The sequence below is a fragment of the Geospiza fortis genome, unplaced genomic scaffold, assembly GCF_000277835.1.
Source record: "Geospiza fortis unplaced genomic scaffold, GeoFor_1.0 scaffold166, whole genome shotgun sequence".
NCBI classification, from domain to species: Eukaryota; Metazoa; Chordata; class Aves; order Passeriformes; family Thraupidae; genus Geospiza; species Geospiza fortis.
Window position 1 is genome coordinate 414,391 of NW_005054310.1, and position 15,055 is coordinate 429,445.

Sequence of the window (15,055 nt, forward strand, 5' to 3'; positions counted from 1 at the left end):
GCTTGTTTTTATTTTTTTCATCTCTAGGTTATTCCATTATGAAATAATAGGTTCTTGATGATAATAGCATGCCTGGTCACTGGAATTAACAAATATTACAAGGGCAGAAAAGCACATTTATGAAGCTGAAGAGTCTAACCTACCTTTTGGCAAGCACCAAAGGTATTCGCATCCTAGTGAGAGCACAGTAAAGGCATTTGTCAAGCCAGTGCTTTGCATTTTAAAGAAAAATGGGGAAAAAATACCACACAAAGTTCACTATGGTTCTCACCCTCAGGTCAGCCTCAGTTTCAGTGAGCTTTAGGAAAACTCACTTTCAAAGTCACATAGTTTTGCCTCAGAGGATAAGTGTTTCAAGCCACCACTCATCAGTGTTCTGCTGGAAATAATACTCAAAATGTGAATGGCATATCAAGTTCAGACTACTGTGAGGGTGTGTTGGTGTGCTTTAGGAGCTCTCCAGTGACAATAACTTCAGGAGAGTGGTTAGACACTGGAACAGGTTGCCTGGAGAAGCTGTGGAAGTGTTCAAGGCTAGGTTTGAGAGAGTTCTGAGCAGCCTGGTCCAGGTGTCCCTACTCATGACAGGAAGGTCGGAATTGATGATCTTCAAGGTCCCTTCCAACCCAAACCATTTGATGATTGTATGACAATACGTTAGGTAGAAGGCCAATAAAATATGTACTATAGTTGGTCTCCCAGACTGATGTGGCCATAGGAAATCATTATGATGATTTCCTTTGTTCCTTTGTTCCAAGCCTCTCCACTACAAAGTAAAACTTATTACTCTTATCCTTTTGAATCAAGCTCCAACAAAATCCCTATAATTCTTATGTCCAAAACCTGAATTTTGAAGTGGAAATGTTGTTCAGATAATTCCAATGCTTTATATTCTCATACTATATATTCATATTTTTTCAGCTTTCTTCTTGCTTCTTTTAACCTACTAATACACACATCACAAAGTCTCATAAAGAACTGCAATGCATCAAATTTTCAGAACAAATGGCTTACAGAGTTTCAAAATTAAGCAAAACAAAATTAGTTCAGCTCTCCTTATTGTAAACATCACAATGCTAAGGAAGAGGAATCTGAAGATGTAATTTTTAGATTTGCTTTTTCTTGCCTTACCCTGACAGATTTTTTCCACCTTCTGTAAGTCATTCTACTGTGAATCAAACAAACAAGAAATGCCAGCTGGGTTTTATATAGTTTTATCAGTTCAATACTCTTCAAAAGAAGGGAAAGTAGGCCCCTGAAATGTAATTTATGCTACAAGTAACTCATATTGGCAGCCATATTTTCATAGCTCCATCTTTGAAGTGCCAGTCTTGCATACTGTTTTGTAATGAAACAATATACTCCTTAATTGCAGATGTTCTGGGTGCTAACTGATGTTATTAAAGCGAAGAACACTTGGAAATCAGCTCACATGTACATTGATGACTGTCTAAATACCCCCATATCTATTTCATTATTAGACTTCAGCTTGTTTGAGAGAATTTTCTCAAATCATGAGTAGGAATGTCCATTCCCTCTAGTCATCCTATTTCTTTGTTTAATGAGAGTTCATGAACGAAAAAACTTTCCTAAAGTTACTGACACAGAGCTGTCATCTCACTTGAATTATAACTATGTGCGTGTTTGCACCGAGATAAAGCTTACAACGGATAAGGACTAAAAATATCTTAAAAACTCATAGCAATAAGACACATGTTTAAATGTGCTCAGGGCTAATTCTACAGCATTCCCAAAACTTACTGTGCAGGAAATAACTCAGTTGTCTCATATGGCTTCCAGAATTCCTCCCCATTTCCTCCATACCCTCCTGAAAATATGGTCAGTGTATGGGACTAATCAAGAACATCATATATGTAAGACTATATGCCTAAGAAACTCTTCTACCATCATGTCTTTAATTTGATACATAATTTCACAAGAGCAAGCAACAGAAACAAATAAAATGAACAAACTGCATGCCTTTTAACTGAAATTTTCCTACTTCTACACATCATTTTTGATTTCCTGCAGGCCTAACAAATTCTAGGCCATTAATGTTCTACACAAAGGTACCCATGGAAAATGTGAACTGATAAATAATTTCAGGTATGAACTGACAGTTCATTCCAGCTCCTTTACATTTCAAATAAGAAAGTGCACAGGATTTTGGAAAGACTGTTCCCTAACTTTCTAGGATATCAGTTACCCCAATATTTACGGTTTATTGTAACAGTCACAAGAATTTTGCACATCTGCAAGATTCTTCATCAGTGGCATTGCTCTCTGGCATTAAAAAAGGATGGTCAGAGGATAAGACAGCAAGAGACATTTGCTGTAGTTTTGCTTCACATAGATTGTCTTTTATTAAAGACAGCTGATAAAACTTCTCAGTATGTTAACAAAGGCAGCAGCTACCACTGCAATAACACGGGACTTGTAGCACTGTATAACAAATGACACCACCTACTACTTCAGAGACTTGAAAGGAGAAACAGGCCTGCCTTCATTTCCTTCTGGAGACAGATACTTTACATCAAAAATAGCTGACTGGCATTTCTACTGAGGTTATAAATGCTGTCTTTTATGGTCTATTTGGAATTATTCCCATTATTAGCATTTTACCATGGTGTGCTTGTTTCCTTAGTGGTTTTTTGGGGGCAGTGGAGGAAGGTGCTCATGGGGAGGAGGGAAAAGGAATAACAGATTAGTTAATGAATAATGAAATAACACAAGGCAAGCATTTAGTTGCCTGAGGTGGTTTTGGTTTACATTGATGACAATTTTTTCAGATTTTCCTTTAAGTACCAAAATTAAAGGAGATCACTGGGCCATGCAAAAATCTTATCAAAAAGTCCTCTCTAAAATTAGAGAACTATAAAATCTTCAAATAATCCAAAATAATTCTGAGTAGTATTTCAGGATTACACTGCTGTAACCATATACAGTATTGAATCCCCAAACAGAATCAACCTTAATGACATAGAAGATGAACTGCCTTCTTGTTTACCATCTTTGATTACACATACAGCAAATGCCATAGCAGAAGTACAGTCCCAAATACAAAAAGACAATTTTACTCCTACATGGTCAAGTTAAGGAGAGAGGAACGAATACACAAACACTTAATCTGGCACAAATATATGTTTTGCATGGTAGAGGAGTATGAAAAAGAAAAGCCAGTCCAAACACAAGCAAGGAAATTCCGAAACTGTTTTCCTCAAAGCTCTGCTTACAGATGACCTTCTCTGCTCAACCCCACAGAGATCAGGGCAGTAGATTTTGAGATGAAAGATAATTTTGTTGGTGCTGGGGTACTTCTAAGGAAATTATGGCAATTTTTACCTCAGTAGAATCAGAAGTGTAAGATGCTTCTCAATTACCCATTTCAAAGAGTCACTGAAAAGATGTTGCCAAAATCCATCTTGCTCTTAAGGAATTACTGCTGTGTCTGATACTGTAGATGCTCCAAAACAACCCCAGGACAGTTGAATGAATACTATAATAAGTGTGACCAACCTACCAGAAACACAGAGGCTGTGCATTGTTTTTAAAAAGTGCAATTAAGGACACTCTAAAGGATTTCTTTTGAGTTAAAGAAGGGAACAAAACATCAATCACAAATGAATATTTCATGCCAGTACTTCGAGTTTAAAAGGGGTGAAGAACTCAAATATTTCTCTTTGATAACTGAAGACACATAGGTGGTACAATGACTGAGTAGTCAAACAGCAGAATATTAGGTCTAGAATGGCTCACTAGGCATGAGAGAAAATCATGCTGGACTGCTGCATCTGATCAGTGGCCACTAAGTAATCTGCTCTCATGTCCTTTTTTATCCTTCTGCAGTGCTAGCAAGAATTTTCTCTTGAACTTTTACCACTGGTGGAAGGAAAAGCAGGGGAGGAACATGCCAATTGTCGCCAACTGCATCTTACTCTCCATTGACAACACTTCACACAAAATCACCAGTGGCTCATGGAAGCAGACATTTTTATCAGAGTGATCTGGTGTTCTCAGATAAACCAAGCAGCAAATGGAGAGAGACTCATGTTTCCACCTGGTTCTCTACACTCCAAGAACTGCATTTTGCATATGCTGTCTCTGGAATTTTGTCACAAACAGAACATGAACCACAACTAAGACACTGATCTCCCGTAAGCTGGCTAAGATAACAAAAGTCAATTGTCTAGGTACTGATAGTTTGGTGCAAAAAACACTCTGGATCAAGATAACATGATGTACTGCAAAGTAGTATGGATCAGACAGAATAAAAAAGCTCAAATTCAAAGTTGAAAGGGAGTTCTGGTGTCATCAAACCAGACAGCAAAACATTCAGTTCTGCTGCAAAATAAACAAAAAAATCAGCATCTTTGCAAGCTCTTAAAATGGAGCTCTACAAAAGTTAAGAACCTCTACAAAAGTTAAGTACCTCAGTCGCGCTTTACGGCAGTTTCACAACAGTCGCGCTTTATGACACCTCTTATGACAGTTTTACAACAGTTGCGCTTTACGACACATTTTACGACAGTCGCGCTTTACGGCCGTTTTTACGACAGTCACGCTTTACGACACCCTTTACGGCAGTCGCGCTTTACGTCACGGTTTACGACAGTCGCGCTTTACGGCACCTTCTACGACAGTAGCACTTTACGGCAGCTTTTACGACAGTCGTGTTTTACGGCCCCTTTTACGACAGTCGCGCTTTACGGCACCTTTTATGACAGTCGCGCTTTATGGCCACTTTTACGACAGTCGCGCTTTCCGACAGCTTTTACGACAGCTTTACGACAGTTGCGCTTTACAGCCAGTTTTACGACAGTCACGCTTTCCGGCCGTCGCGCCTTACGGCAGTTTTATAACAGTCGTGCTTCACGGCACTTCATGACAGTTGTGTTTCACGGCAGTTTTACAACAGTCATGCTAATGCATGTTCTGTTGAGGCTATAAAAATGTAGCCCTAAAGAATATTTTTTACTTTGTCTTTAAAGTAATTTGCTTTGAAACTCTTTTATTATGCACCGGATTTATCTTTTATAAAAATTAAATTAACATATACATTAATTTTAATATTATACAATTAAAATATTTAAATTCATGGATTTTAAGCTCTATATGTTGTTTGTCTTCTCTAAAACCTTGTTTCAGTGTTTTATAAAAATGGAAGATGGTGTTGGTTAAAACAGTTCATTATAAACAAGACAATTTATAACAACATGATTTCCTAATTTTTTTCATATTATTTTTATTCTTCATACTACGTGGATATTTCTATTAAGTTTATTTCAGTAGAAGTATTATATTCCATTGTTTGTGTTTTGATACCAGCAAGGATATGGGAATTAGTTGCTCATCTCACTTCATCATAAATGCAGGTGTGTGCAGACTAGACTGAAATTACACTTGAAAGTAATCATCCATGGAGCCATAAAGCCCTCGTCTAAAAAGAGCTGTTGAGTCTGAAAATGTTGTAATTTACTTCTGTTTTATTTGCAGATTGCCTTCTCACAGCACAATACTATCATGGATCTGGTGCAGTTCTTTGTCACCTTCTTCAGGTAAATTGCTTTCTTTTGTCTTCTGACTGAAATCCTGATGACTCTTTACCATCAAACCAGTATCTTAACCAGCTTCTGAATCTTGAGAAACGCCTGAAAGGAGGTCTTCAAACTGTGGTCTCTAATTTGTACCAGTGGAGGGGCACCTGCTGGAATCTTGCACTATATAATTGTGTATTTCATATTCAGTGGTACAGTCCTCACACCTCATGAAGATTAGCTGGATTTGTACCATATATTACAGTGATTAAGAAAAGCCAGCTAAACTCTTAATTCATATGTGTGATTTTTCTAGAAACATTTTTATGGAATTATTTAAAATGATGGCTCTGTTCAATAGCTTGTTATTTTTAACAAAACACAGCATGTCACTACTAATGCTTTCATGTGTCAGAGATTGACTGTGAAAGGCAGTAGCTGATGCCTGAGATTTGGTTGTGGCAGCAGTGCAGGGATGGGCTGCAACTGTAAATGAACAACTATTCTAGAATGTGAACAAAACTCCACTGAAATGCTTCTTAAACATTCAGCTATCTTATAAAATGTCACAAACTTGAATATACGCAGATTAGTTACAATGCTTTGAAATCTTGCTGTGAAGATATTTCCCAATAACCTTGAAGTGTACACAAAACATGAAGAGTGACAGACAGGTCTGTTCATCAGACTTTCTGTATTTTTAGGCCATGACTTTATTTCACAAGTTCACAGAATGGCTTCTCTGTTGACTTTAATCATTGTGCTCTGAGGAACTGTACCTAAAGAATCAGACTGTTAAATACTGTGAATGGTCCAAATTCTGTTTATTTCTGTTGCCAAAAAGGGCACAGAAATGAACAGAGCCTGAAGTTTTCTATACCCAGGCCATTGGCTAATGGGGAGGAGTTTAGTAGGGATATAAAATATCCCATTTCTCTTCTTTGACCACAAACAGAGCAATAAAATGCTGATTGCCTAAAGGTCAATCTAGTGGTGTTTTGGGTGTTTGGTTTTTGGTTGGTTTTTTGTGTGTGTGTGTTTTGGGGTTTTATTCTCTTTTTTCATGGAGAGACAGCAAGTTCTAAAACTCATGACGATTATGCAAATGTTTAGATTACAAACCCATATAGAAGAAAACAAAGTCTGTCCAAGTACAACAGACCAGAGGGATCCTCTCACAAATAGCAGAGGTAAACTAAGAGCAGTTTGTTGGTGCTCTGTGCCCTGGTGCAGCCTTAGAAAAGGTGAACTAAAGGCTCTTAGGTGGTGCAGCCATCTCTATGGGTACATGGAATTGTCTCTCCAAGTATGATGGTCTGTCTCATGCAGTTTGTTCTGGGTAAATGCACAGGTAGGATGTCAACAGTTTGCAGCCTAAAAGAATAATATTGATAAGGGTTTGTTTGTTTCTTGTCTTGTGTGGATTTGGGTTTGTTTGTTTGTTTGTGGGGTTTGGTTTTGTTTGCTGAATGGGAATTAGGTGTATGCTAATAAGCTAGAAAACCAGAATCATTTAATACCTGCTCACCCATAACAGCTGATGATACTACAAAAACATTAGGTCATGCATATTTTCTTTTAGTTTTTTTTTCTTTTAGACTTGGATACTCCCATCTGGACACCTAAAGCAGATGACACTTTAACCCACCTGGTGAAAGGAGGATATATATGGAAATTGTATGCATCTAACCTTGTGTATTTTGAAACACTGGAGACTTTCCTATCTCAAATTGCAAACTACATGATACGTACATTTAAAGCCAGAAATTAAAAAGAGAAGGAAGGGTTTCTCACCATTTTTTTCCTATTTATTGGTGACAGATGTGCGAGTTTTCATCCACAAGTATACCATGAAATTACTCAGTTTGCTTCTGGTTTGAGACATCAGCATCATTAAGTAAACCCACAGCTGTGAGTCAGGGAAGAGTTCTAGACTTGGCACAGGAAGGAAGCATCAAGCAGTCTACTTTGTTTCTCAAATTACCACATCAATAGGGGACATTTTACTATCAATGTTCTCCAGCCAGTGGAGATTTTTTTTCCCCTCAACATCTTGTTCATCTCAACCCTCCAAGATTGCTCAGCATATTATAAACATAGTTATCCAAAACCAAGCAACGATATATGGATACATGCTACATCTTGATGCAGAAAAACTAGATACCATTGGGCTTTATGTAAGTTCAGGGTACGCCAGTTTACAGAGCAGCAAGTTAACAAAAGCATGTGTTAAAACACTTTAAAGGCTGTGGACTCTAACAACAGCTGAAAACATCCCACAAAAATGTACTTACACTTGTAATTTCCGTGTATCTTGACATTTTTTCCCAATGGTCATGCATCAACAGCTTTGGTTTATGCTTAAGAAGCCTCCTAGTAATCACTCAGTTTATATGGAAACTGTGATGGACATTTTTAGATAACATACTTGTATTACCACAATAAAAGCTAAAGAGGAACATACGTTATGAGCATTTCATATTATGGTTGTATTAAAAAAAAAAAAAAAGGAACATTTTCCAGACCTCAAAGTGTTTCTAATTAAACTTCTTTGCTTTCCAGTTTAAATGCTGTCATCAGTATAGGATAGAATAATCTTCAGTTTTCCTCACACTTTAGGATTCCATTTAAAACAAAAAATCCAAATCACTTGAATTTTGTTTATAGAAATCCAACTGTCTTCAATTTGATGATTTTAATATATAGTTGTGATTATGTTATAAAACACTTAACAACTTATTTACCTTATCCAGCACAAATATGCCACATACTAAGTAGGAAGTCTGTACTTCAGAAAAATGAAAAACCTGGTGAACAGAAATGTCATCTGTACTATCGTAATGACAAATAGAAATTGCTCAAAATCTTTCACTAACAGAATTCTGTCCTATTAAAACAAAGTAAGTTTATTAAAATGAAAATCAATCTGTGAGTAAATGTATTTTTACCTGCATTTTCTTTCTAAACCTTGGAAAACAGAAAATCAAAGGGCTTTGTGTTGTTGCCTAAAGACAAAGCCCACTTTTAATTTTAAAGAAATGTAAAAAGTTAAAAAAAATATAATGTACTTCACCCCAGCAGCTCACATGCAGGGCTGATTAGAATAGCTGTCCACACTAACACAATCAAAACTGACTAATCTTCAGAGAAAAGTCTAATACACAGATCATCAGAATTTTTAATCACAATTATATTCACACTATTAGCATTAAAACATGTTTACTTTTCCAATCAAATAAAGTGTCATTAGAAAATAAAAATGACTGTTGAAAATGAATGCATTATCCACTTATTTCTGCCCAGATACTCATCAAAGACATTGATACGCAGAGAAGGTTGTAAGATTTTCCAAATGCTTGTGACAGGCATATTACATTAGAGTCCTATTTTCGAGTCAAATAGACTGCAGCAACAACTGCAGCTTCAGAAAGAAGTAATGTTAATTTCTAGCCTTGAAAATTTAACTAGGTTCTAGTTAGGGGAATCTCAATGTAATGAGATTTCCAATATTTTGACTCAAATGTTCAGTTGAACATTAAATTTCCAGCAAGCCTTTGTGCCTTTGGCTGACAACTGAATTAAATGCTTGAGAACTAGATTAATATTGGTATAACTGTATGTTTTCCCAAACTATTTATGTATTTATAGTCAAAATACATAGGCACATTGTATAAACCATTATGCAACTTGACATACGTGCTCTGAGCACAAAGAACAATAATCTTGTTAATTTTTTTAAGGCTTCCATCCTGCACAATCATTATGAAGACAGTCCACAGACAAAGGGTGGTCTTAGAGTATTACAGAAAAGAAAACACTAGGATTTTTTGAGGCATTGCATGTTTTTCTTCTCTTTGTCCTTTTTCATCTGGCTCCTATCGTTTCCATGCTTTTTACCTAATGCAATAAGCTTACGCCCAAACTTGTCTTGAGTTTGATTTTTACACACAGAATTATGAGAGCAGCTGAGAAGAGAGGCACATACTAGAGGTCGTTTGCAAAATGCTGAATTACAGTGTTCTGTGTAATTCATAAAAATTCATGCCTTACTTTTTGGCAGCCAGTAACTTGCAGGTGTCCCCTGTACAGTATTTAGCAATTAAATGCACAGTACATATTAAAATTATTAACTTCCACAGTAAGTGCACGGATTTAATTTTTATTCTTACAGCTTAAAGATTTCAGGGCTGCAGTTTCTAAAATTTTGTCTTTTGATCATTAATAGTAAGACTACTAATTGCTCAGTAGGCTTTTACAAGGTTGTGACTTCTGAAAAACCAAAATTACTTGCAGCTAGGGTAGCCTTATTTACCACATCTGAATGATGACACATGTGTTTACAGCAATTAATATCAATAATAGCAGGGCATGTTCAGTGGTAAATTGGACATTCTACTCTAAAAGACTGCACGTGATATATGCTGACAAATGTTGTTTAACAGAAGTTTTCTGTATTTGTCAAACTAAAGTTTTAAAAAATGGACACATGAAGCAACAATTTGAACAATATTTTCTTTTTGTAAAAGCATTAAATTAATTACTTCTAAAGGCACAATAGAACAATTAATAGTTGCAAGACTAGCACCAAGAATTCAAAGTTCAATTCCTGCCTCTGAAATTCAGTGTTAGAAATTCAGTGAAACCGGATGCTTGCTCCAAACTGGACCCGATAAAGCCCTCTGTGGCTGGGGCAAAGTATAATCCAGAGCCAGCAGAATTGCTAACAATTTTGTAGTTGATGACTTAGATTATTTTGCCTCAATTTTACTACACCTATCACTCATTCCATATGAACACCACAGGATCCCACAGAACTTAGGGTTCTACCAGTGAACTTTCTGTTCAAGCTCATTTTTCTGCCCAAACCAAAAAGTTTGTTTCCTGTGCAATTTCCATAATCTCTGCTCAGAGAGCACCTTCTTCCTCTGTTATGGGTAAAACATTCAACTTGTGAACTAGTCAGCAAAAAACTCTAGCAATGTAGCTATCTGAATAGAATTTTCCAAGTAGAATTAATGAAGGATCATGGATTTTTTTAAAGAAGGACAGAACATGTCTGATAATTTTAAGTGCATTTAAATGCAGTCAGAATGTGATAAAATGAAGTAGAACTACTGAGTTGCAATAAAACTCCACCAAATAACTCCACCATTAATATATGTATCATTCACCTCCATAGAATCTAAGAGACACACAGCAAATCTTCCTATGGAATTTAATCTAGGGGTTTTATTGTAGATTTTATTTATTGTTGCTGCTTTATTGAAAGAAGTTTATATTTTCTTTCATGCTGTAATTGTTTGCAATGAGCTTCAGGCAGACAGATGTTGAGGCAACTGGCACTGTTACAAACCATAATGCCAGATTAAAGTTATTTATTGTTAAGGAAGACAATCCTTCCTGGAACACCTGAAGAATTAGTAAAACTTCTTCAGCCTAGTAATAAAGCTGTTCATTGTATGGGAGACATTTCAATAGGGTAGGTACAATGGATTGCACATTTGCTCTCCAGTAAAACTAACGGTGGTAAACAGAATCAGGAATGCAAAATGAAGAGGTAGCCCATAAACAGTGGGGTTCAGACAGTTTCAAAAAGGGACTGTTCCTTGGGGGAAACAAGCAACTCTCCATCTCCTCCCCATTGAACCTTCTCATTTGCAGGCATTTGATCTCCGGACTAACTTTCTGAAGCAAAAATGTGTTCAAACTGATACTGAAGTTACTTTTAAAACCAAATTCAAAGGAAATTTTTTCATACAGACACCTGCCACCCATCCCCTTCCTAGCAGTCTGCATAAGTACAGTTCTTCTCAGGCAGATCTCAGACCAAAACCAGCCTCACTACAGGGCATTTCTCCTCTATACACAAAATTACATTCAACCCAAAGGGGTGGGAGGGTGGGGGAGAAGACCTCTTGCAGCAAAACCATCTTGTGAGAAAGAAACTTTCTCCAGAACTTGTAGGGGGAAAAAAAATCTAGTAGGATATGTCAATACACAACTAAAAATCATTCGTAGATTGAGAAATACATCAGAAATACAGATTAGGAAGGAAATTAATAAGTTATTTATTGCAAAACATCCTATTGAGAATGTACAGTTGCTGGGTTTATTTAATGGGCATTAAACTCACATTCTTATGAGTTCTAATTGTGTGATAAATCCCTTGCATTGTTTCTAGAATCACCACTAGAACATTCTATTAGGAAAAGCCTTGCTGGATTCCCTTTTAATTGAGTTCAAACAGATGGTTTAATTTCTGAAATGCTAATCTGCTGGTGTGAGTTCTCTATTTCATGGCACTTTATTTCTGATTGACACCAAGGGCAAATTTACCAGGCAAAGGCAATCTTGCTCTCTCCAGGAGCGGATGTAGGCAGCACAGTATCCCCTGCCATATTACTATCAGACTGTAAATCACAATCAAGTGCATAAATCTACCCATGATACACCATCTTCAATTCCACAATTTCAGCATCTTCACAAACTACTACCTCTCATCATCTCAAAGCATAACGATTTGTTTTATTTAACTCAATAGTACAAATCTAGACTATTTAGCTTCTTATTAATTAGTTTCAAAAGCCTAATTTTCAAATTATTCAGTAAATTAACATCACAGCTGAGTACAAACACAAACATTGTGCAGTTCTTTTCATTCTTGAAGAGTAAGCACAGGAAAAAAAGAATATCTGCCTACTAAGATGTGGAAGAAAAACACAAAAATGATAGATGAAACAAATCTGCACTCCAAGGGACAGGCCTACCTGACTTTACATCTTTTTTTCTCTTTAAGCATTTTTGATGGTGGGCTGAACATATCTATACATGAGATAAAGACTACATGAGATAAAGACTGGCATGATGAAAATACATATTAAAAATAATGCGAGATTTCCATTTCAAGTTAACTGAGGTGCAGTCCTACAAAATTTCTGAATCAAAGTCTTGACAATGAAATAACTCAAGTATTATTTGGTATGAGAATGCCTTCACTTTGGAGAATTTATGAACTATCCAAGGATTACATCACCTAATGGTACTGGAAGACCATGGGTAGATGCCCAGAGAGAATCTATAAATTAATACTTCCCTGATTAACTTCTTGAGAAACATACTAAATCAACAATAAACATGCATGATTTTTGTGAAGACATGGTCTTTCTATTTTTTGGAGATTTAGTCACATAACATTTTGAACCTATGGGCAACAGAGTCTACAATGGAAAATGGCTGCATTAACCAAAAAGCCCTGGGGTACTTTTTTCTTTTACTTTTATTTTTGTGTGAAGAAAAGACTTTATTAGCAAGCACACAAGCAATTGCCATCAGACATACTGAAAAGCTGGTATACCCTGTGTCCTAAGTAAATAGCATATGAATTATCAGTGTTTCCTTCTCCCAGACTACATCCTTAGCACAAAATTACCATTTCAACATTTCTTGGTAAGAGTAATTGATTATTTAATGGAGTTCTAAAGGTTAAATAAATTAGAAAAGGAGAGTTAGTATAGAGATGCCTATTTCCAACATTTGTTTCCCCTTTTAGTAAAAGCATGTCTATACATTTCACTGTTCATGAAGTCGAAAGACTTGGAAAATACATTACGTCAATAATTAGACTGTAGAAGGACTAATATTTATGGGAAATATGTAAACATTTTTATAGCTAAAAATGAAATTAAAAACACTCTGAATTACCATAACAATGAACTTCTGGCTTACTTTGCTAAGTGTTTCTGGGTGTGCAGCTTACTGCTTGGAGAACTTTAAGCTAAGGACAGCTCATGGGTGTTTGCATACTTCCACATAAAATCAGAACATACAGAGTTCAATTTATCTCACATATGCAGGAGAAACAAGCAACTATAAACAAGTCAATGGTGGTATTGCAATGCAATATCTGTATAAGCAAAAAAAACTTGAATGAATGTATTTTCATTTCAGTCATTTAGAACTTGCACAGACAAAATAGCTCTGTATCGATTAGAATATCAATGTACAACAAATTATTCTAGATGGGAAATAAACAGCAACTTAAACACATTTTAATTCAATTTCAAAGCTCACAAATTACACTGAGAAAACCATTTGATCTTAGACATTTATGTGTTTAACTGCTTGTATAATCAGGAGAGTACAAATAAACTCCCCATAACATAGCTCTCACAAAAGTGAAAATGAGAGCTGTAATGACAGGATTTCCACCTTGTTCCTCTGCATCTTACACAAAGATGGATCACAATATTGAGAACTAGATTTAAGTATTCTATAATTGCCCAAAAGCACATTAATCTTTGCTTTTACAGAGCTGGTACAATGCAGGAGAAAACACAAGTACAATTTTCTGCAGTAAGGCAATAAATATTCTCATGTATTTCCCAAAGGAAATTCAGTGTTTTCCACATCTGAGTAAATCAGTTTTCAAATTATATAACTCATTCTGATATTGTATTTCAGGTACAGGTAAATATCCCCATTCGAGTAGCCTGTATTCTTTCTTTGTCCCTTGATGGAGGTCACAGGGATGGAAAACACTACATGAGGTTTTTTCTTTCTTCTGTTGTATTTTTTTTAAGGTGGGAGACAGTAATCTCTGCTGAAGCAGGAATACTTTAAGATTCAGAGCAACACAGAAGCCTGTCTTGAAGCTGACAATTGTGCACAACAACCACCCCAAATGTGTAATAAAAATATTTTGGAGGGCCGTGAACAAATATAATTGCAAATACAGAAAGAAATAGTTTTGTTCAAAAGAATAAACATTGTTTTTCCCAAATAGCTGGATGTAAATAATGTATCTGCCCTGTATTCAGCCTCAGACAAGAAGGACCTGAAAGGGGCGAAGCAAAACAAAAACAAAAGAAAATTGAGTTGGGGACTAATAAGATTTTACAAAGCTCAGGAGGAGCAGAGAGACTTTGTGCCTGGATAAACTCTTTACATGGGGAAATATGGCCATTTCTGTGCAAATACTGAAGAGTCTTCGTACCTGAAATGAAGGGAATCTTGCATTCAGTTAATTCTCTTGAATTTTTCTCTTCTGCACAACCTTTAAGCTAGGTCACCCTTGCACTATACACACTGAAAAACGTCACAGATATTCTGATATCAAATCTCAGAGTCATTTTTTCATGGTGTTTCAACAGGGACAGTCTAACCAATTTATAGTAACCAAGAAAGGGCTCTCTTGACCTTTTGAGATCAGAGAGTGATGTCCTCTTTTCAATAAGGAGGTTCCACTACCTCCTCTCCCAGCAGAGCTAATCCATGCCTAAGCACCCCACCCCTGTATCTGTCTGAATTCAAACTAAAAAAAAATTAAAAACATGTTATCTGGAAATACAGTTCTCATCACTCATGCCTTTTCTTCTTATTAGGAAGCCATAGCACCTGTTTTAGTGCCTGAAAGTCCTACACGCCCTGTAACAATTGGTTCAGTCTTTAGCAGGAAGATAAGAAGAACTGGATCTTGGGAAGTTTTCTTTTTCCTCACACCTTTAACAGGAGCAAAGAAAGGA

General features: G+C 36.3%; 1 protein-coding gene across 1 annotated transcript in view; it reads right to left on the reverse strand.

Annotated features, from left to right (window-relative positions):
- TMTC2 (transmembrane O-mannosyltransferase targeting cadherins 2) overlaps positions 1 to 15,055 on the reverse strand; it is a 175,369-nt gene that overhangs the window by 3,584 nt on the left and 156,730 nt on the right. The gene's annotated exons all lie outside the window — the stretch shown is intronic.